This window comes from Macaca nemestrina, chromosome 8 (assembly GCF_043159975.1).
Source record: "Macaca nemestrina isolate mMacNem1 chromosome 8, mMacNem.hap1, whole genome shotgun sequence".
Lineage (NCBI taxonomy): Eukaryota > Metazoa > Chordata > Mammalia > Primates > Cercopithecidae > Macaca > Macaca nemestrina.
In genome coordinates, this window is record NC_092132.1 from 55,713,267 (window position 1) to 55,719,406 (window position 6,140).

Here is a 6,140-nt window from a genome sequence, read left to right on the forward strand (position 1 = left end):
TGGTGCTGGAAAGTGGGGTCAGACTCCTGAGTCACTTGGACTGAGACTGGGGATGGGACATTTTCCAAAATATGCTGGGAAGAAAGAAGGTGTCTACTATAAACCTATAGATAGCCAAGTCAGAATTTCAGCCAGTTCTGTGTGATCTTAGAACATTAATGTGAAAATATGATCATCCATTCATTCAACAAATATTTAGACATTTTTCAATGCTATATGATAAAATAAGACAGAAAACTTGCCTGCTTATATGGAGCTTACATTCCAGATCAAGGCAGAAAATAAAATATTCAAAAATAAGGACAAAAATATGTTTTCAGGTAGTGGCAAGTTCCCTAAAAAACTTGCATGGGTGAGTGGTGAATTTAGCTGGTGATGTCAAGAAGGTGATTATTTGTGCAGGAACTGGCCATGGGGAAATCTAGGGGAATACATTTCCATACAACAGATGGCAAGGGCCTTGGGAGATGGCTTACATGGCTTGGATTTTCTTTCCACTAAATTTTTTTCCTTCCCCCATTCCTTGATGTCTGTATCTCTAATATTCTATCTGTTGCATTCAGAACTAAATCTGGACTTGTGACTACATGGGTTCTTAATTTTTGTTCACGTAAACAGTCATTATAATGATGATTAAATGATACCCATTTAATTTTGTAGTCATGCTAGAGTTGAGAGTTGTGCTAGCATCTCTCTCTCCATTGCTAACTCTGTTTTTCCTTTTTGTCAGAGTGACAGATGTTTGTCACTTCCAATGCTTCCATTCTCCCCTGCCACTTCTGTTGCTTATCATATTGGCTGTTTGCCATTTGCTTATTTTTTCCTTTTTCTTCTCTCTCTCTACTTTTTTCTGTTACTTGGTTGAGACGGCTTGGATTTTGCACAAATTGGCTTGGCTCTTACAGTCATTACTAACTGTTTAGAGAGTATCCTTTCTTTTAATGTAACAAATCGACAAATCATAGCATATTCTGTGTAATTTTCAGCTCTTCTATTCTTAACAATTTTGCTGTGATTTTCTTTTCCTCTTCTAGAGGTACTTACCCTTCCTCCCCATTGGGTGCCATCCTGAAAGGTTGAGACTGCAGGACAGCTGATCTATCTGAGTCACTACTCTATTTGCTTACTTGCTTTTTGTACCCTACATCTACGCTAGGGCCAAACACCTGTATTCTTGCTGTTTACCAAATCCTTTAAACTTAATCTTGGCAGCATTTCTCACATTTATGCTTTTTTCTTACTGCCTTCAGCAAAACCAGCCTATTTCAGATTCTTACAATCTCATCCCTGTACAGCAACCTTCAGCTGTTCATATTTCTCTCTATCTTTCATGGTCCTTCGTATTTCCAACCAAATTATCCCCCAAATGCTACTTACTTAGTACCATCCTCATGATCAAAATCTTTCAAAATCTTATCACTAAATAGAATGAAAGACCAAGTCTTTAGCCTGGCATTCAGCACACTTCATGGTAAGTTATGAATCCACTGTTTTCAATGCTCACTGTAGAAATTCTCTAGAATCTCAGCTCTAAGCAAACTAATCCAAGCATGGTCTGTAATGCATATTGAATAGTCTTGACTTCACAATTTTTTGAAACTTGACTCCTTTCATCTGCCCAGAATTTTCTCCCAGTTCTTTGTCTCTATAAATACAACCAAAAATATGGTTCATATTTCTTAGCTATTTTTGAGTCCTGTGTAATGACCAAAGTTGCAAGTTCTGATTCCTTTTAAATCATTGTAGAATTTAATATATGAAACTCATATTCTGATACTGTTTTTGCATATGTGTAGAATATTTGCCAACTTGCTTATTAATACATTTCTCTCTATCCTTTTATTTCTTTCTGTCCTTCATAGTGCCATAGTCTAATGTTCTCTTCAAAATATGCATATTGAGTGATTTTATTCTTACTAATTATTGTGGTTTTATGATAATGTGGAAGACCAGGTAGGAAAGTTAAGCTCATATATAGCTATTGATATCTATGTAGATCTTATCATACATTATTTTATATTTCTATCTATATCTATATCTGTATCTAGATCATCATCTATATGTAACAAGAGTATTCCTTCAAATAGATGAGTGCTGAAAGCTATAAAGTCTGTCTTTTCATATGGTCAAGTTCCCTTGAATCTTTGCTTTTAATATTTCACTTCTAGGCCGGGCGCGGTGGCTCAAGCCTGTAATCCCAGCATTTTGGGAGGCCGAGATGGGCCGATCACGAGGTCAGGAGATCGAGACCATCCTGGCTAACACGGTGAAACCCCGTCTCTACTAAAAAATACCAAAAGAAAAAAAAAAAAAAACTAGCCGGGTGAAGTGGCGGGCGCCTACAGTCCCAGCTACTCAGGAGGCTGAGGCAGGAGAATGGCGTAAACCTGGGAGGCAGAGCTTTCAGTGAGCTGAGATCCGGCCACTGCACTCCAGCCTGGGCGACAGAGCAAGACTCCGTCTCAAAAAAAAAAAAAAAAAAAAAAAAATTTCGTTTCTGAGATGCTAGAAAAGATCCCTACCACTAAAATAAAAATTCATATTCACAGCCTTTTTGTTAGAGCTGAAATGTGTTGTTATTTTTCCACATATTTCTTTCTTAAAAACAAAGTACCAGCAATAACAATAGGTGTCGCTATAGCAAAAGAAACCAGCCATTAAGTTTTTTTTTTTTTTTTTTTTTTGTTCTTTTTCTAGGAAACGTTGCAGCGTTATAAGAGAAATTATAGACTAATTTGTTGAAGCTCAGCGTGTCCATCTCCCTGCTTTGAAGAAGGCAAACTTCATTAAAACTAACATCTTACTTGGCCTAAAACATCTTTGGAGTAGGAGATTTATGGCCTTTCTGGGAAAGTAGTTTTAATTTTTATAAACCTTAGAATTAAGAAGTCCTTTTGTAAATCCAATTATAATTCTTTCTTCTAGATTTAGAGTCATTTATTCTTATTCAGTATCCATAAAAGTAAATAATTAAAATATATATTTCCTCACCAAAATTTTATTAATTACCTATATAATTTATCTATTTAGGAAATGGAAAGAGAAACCCCTACCTTATAAAATTGATGGCAAACATGAAATGAGGTATTATATGCATTAATTCACTTTTTTATTAAACACATTTAGTTGAGTACCTGCTGCGTATGAGGCATGATGGTTATAATACAGATAATGTCCTTGCCCTTAAGGTACTCATACTCCAGCACATTTATAGAGGTTCCTACACATCGTGAAGCTTAAATTACTATTCAAGAGTAAAAGACATAAATTATTATTATTGAGATCTATTGCTAATCGATTGCTAGGAAGCCATTTTAGTCCTCCATTTAGGAAAAATATTAATAGGTAGTATCAGCTCTTTCTCATTTGGCATCTATTCACTTTTCTGGTAATAGCTCCCAGATAATCCTCCAGGCATCAACCCACTCACATTCAGGTCTTGTGGTTTGAGTGACACTGATTCCTCTCCACCCTCCACAGGCATCCTTGAGACTCAGATCTAGTCAATTAGGGTTTTATGTCCCAGTGTCTACAGTGTTATCACAAACCAGACCCTCCGTGGTTCATCTCCTGCTTCTCTTTGGACCTGATCTCCTGTCACTGACTGTCTCACATCACACCTGTACATACCATGGTGGTTTCGCTTATATTATTTGCTTATTTATCTTGCTTATCTTGGCCTCTTTTCCTGGGATACCCTTCTCCTGACTCTTCCTTTGTCAATTCTGTCCATTTTTTAAGACCTAGCTAGTCAACTCTCCTTCAAAAGGCTTTCCCCTCCTCAACTTGGATAAAGTTTCCGTTCTGAGAGCTTCCTCAATTTCTGGGCAGTTCTCTATCTGCAATTATGTACTATTTTCATAATATGCTCCCTGTGTCTCTGTTTTCCACTTAGATGGTGCACTCCGGCTGTCAGAATTTTACTTCTCTATGTGTTCCTAACACCTTGACTGATGTCTGGGACCCTGTGGTCACTTGATCTAGGCTTGTTGACTGAAAGTACTTAAGACGACTGTGGCAGAAACCTGTCTTTCTGTAACATGCCTTTGCTGAATTGCACAGCTCCGAAGAAGAATAGTTCAAATGACTATGTATTGAAACATTCTAATACCCCAGGCTTTATGTCTCTAAGAGAAGGAACGTTGCATTCATTAGCTTACTTACGATTGCCTTAGGGAATGATATCAGGACTTAATTCAACAAGTATTTATTAAGTTATATAGGCTTGCTGGATCATTCAAGCTTGCTGTGTTTTTCTCCTCTGATATCCAGCATGTACAGCCTGGGCTATTAATTTGGCAATTAATCATATGCTACCGTGTGAATTTTGTTTATGATGTATTTTCATGTAGTACTTAGCCTATTATTTAACATTTTACACCCTTACATATGAGTAGGGATTACTCATTCATTAGCATATTGATTATTTCTTCATTAAATATATTTTGAGAATTCATTATGTGTTCATATTATTTTTCTTTTTGCATATTGTATCAGTTGAGGTTCTGTTTAGGCTAGTAACAGAAACTGGCCAATTTAATAACAAAAACAATTTATCGAAAGGCTGTTAGGATCTGACTGTAAGGAAGATAGGATTGGAGAACCAGGTTTAGAAGAGAAAAGGCAGTGCCAGAAGTTTTTGATTGGAGGAAACTGCAGGGCAGTGTTGCACAAGAACCATAGCTGGTAAGAATGAACTCTCTTTCTTTCCTCTTTCCATTGTCACCCTTATCAAGACTTAATGTTCTGGGAGAACATGGCCAAATTCAGGCCGTGAGTTTGTTCCTTGGCTGTACTAGTATCGTGGGTGGGAGGACTTGAAAGAAAAAGACTGAAAGGATTTTCTTGGCTTCAAGTAAACACCAAAGCAGTTGAGGAACTCTGAAAAATTGTCTGGATATTGGGTAGTTTGAACAGATGACAAGTATCAGCAGTTATACTTATTTGTTCACACAGACGTGCTATCAAATCCCAGCATTGCCAGTGACTAAGTGTGTGGCTTTGTGAACATTTCTTACCTTCTGTAGGTGCCATTTTTCTCATCTATAAATGGGGATACCAATGTATATTCTTACATAATGGTTTTAATGATTACATTAAATACGATGTATCCTATAAAAGGTGCTTTTTACAGTGTCTGTCACATAGTAGCTACACAATAAATGATGGCTATTATTGATTGACCTATGTGCACACAGCATGAGGCTGTTCTGTATACATTAAGCAAAAAAGAAACAACTGTTATCTCAGACCTTGAACTGTTTGCAGTTTAATGAGAAGAAAGAGCATATGTGATTTAATTTAATCCCCACAACTACCCTGGAATTAGGTAGAGAAAATGTAATTATTTCTGTTTTTCATATAAGCAATCAGAGAGAGTCAGAGAAGTTTAGCTACTTGACTGTGGTCACACAGCTCTTAACTGACAGGGCTGAGGCTGGGGTCAAACTTACTAGATCTTAAATTTGGAGAGATAAGGATAGCTCAGTGAAGGACAGAGTTACTCAACTCAATTCCAACCAGAAAACTTACTGAATACCTACTATGACAGTTTGGGATATTGCTGTGGGGGAATATACATATAATTAGTACATAGTCCCTGGTTTCAAGACGATTACAGTCTAGGGAGAAAGATGGACATGTACACAACTTAAATTGAGATAATACATGACAAGGGCTGTATTTTCCATTTAATTCTCTTAATATACACTCATCAAATGTGTCACGGTCTGTATTAGGTGCTGAGGATTCAGTGATGGACAAAGCCATAAGCAACCTGTCCTCAAGGGGCTTACCTGTTGTTGGAAAGGGACAGATGAGAACATAAAGGAAATATATACATAAAATCATTTGAGATGTTGATAGTGACGGGTGCTAGAAAAAAATTTAGGAAGTTTTTTGGCAGTGAGTTGGTGTTGGCTATTTTCAGTGGAGTGCTCTTCTGAAGGTCTGAACAAGTCAGTCATGTTAATTTGTGTGGGAAGAGTAATCCAGGAAGAGGGAATTGTAGTGCAAAGACCATAGGGTGAGGATGACATTGGCGTTTTACAGAATAAAAATGAAATTGTGTGACAGGAACATAGAGAGCGAGAAGAACAGTGGTACAAGTGAGATCTAGAGATGGAGACAGGAGCAAGAAA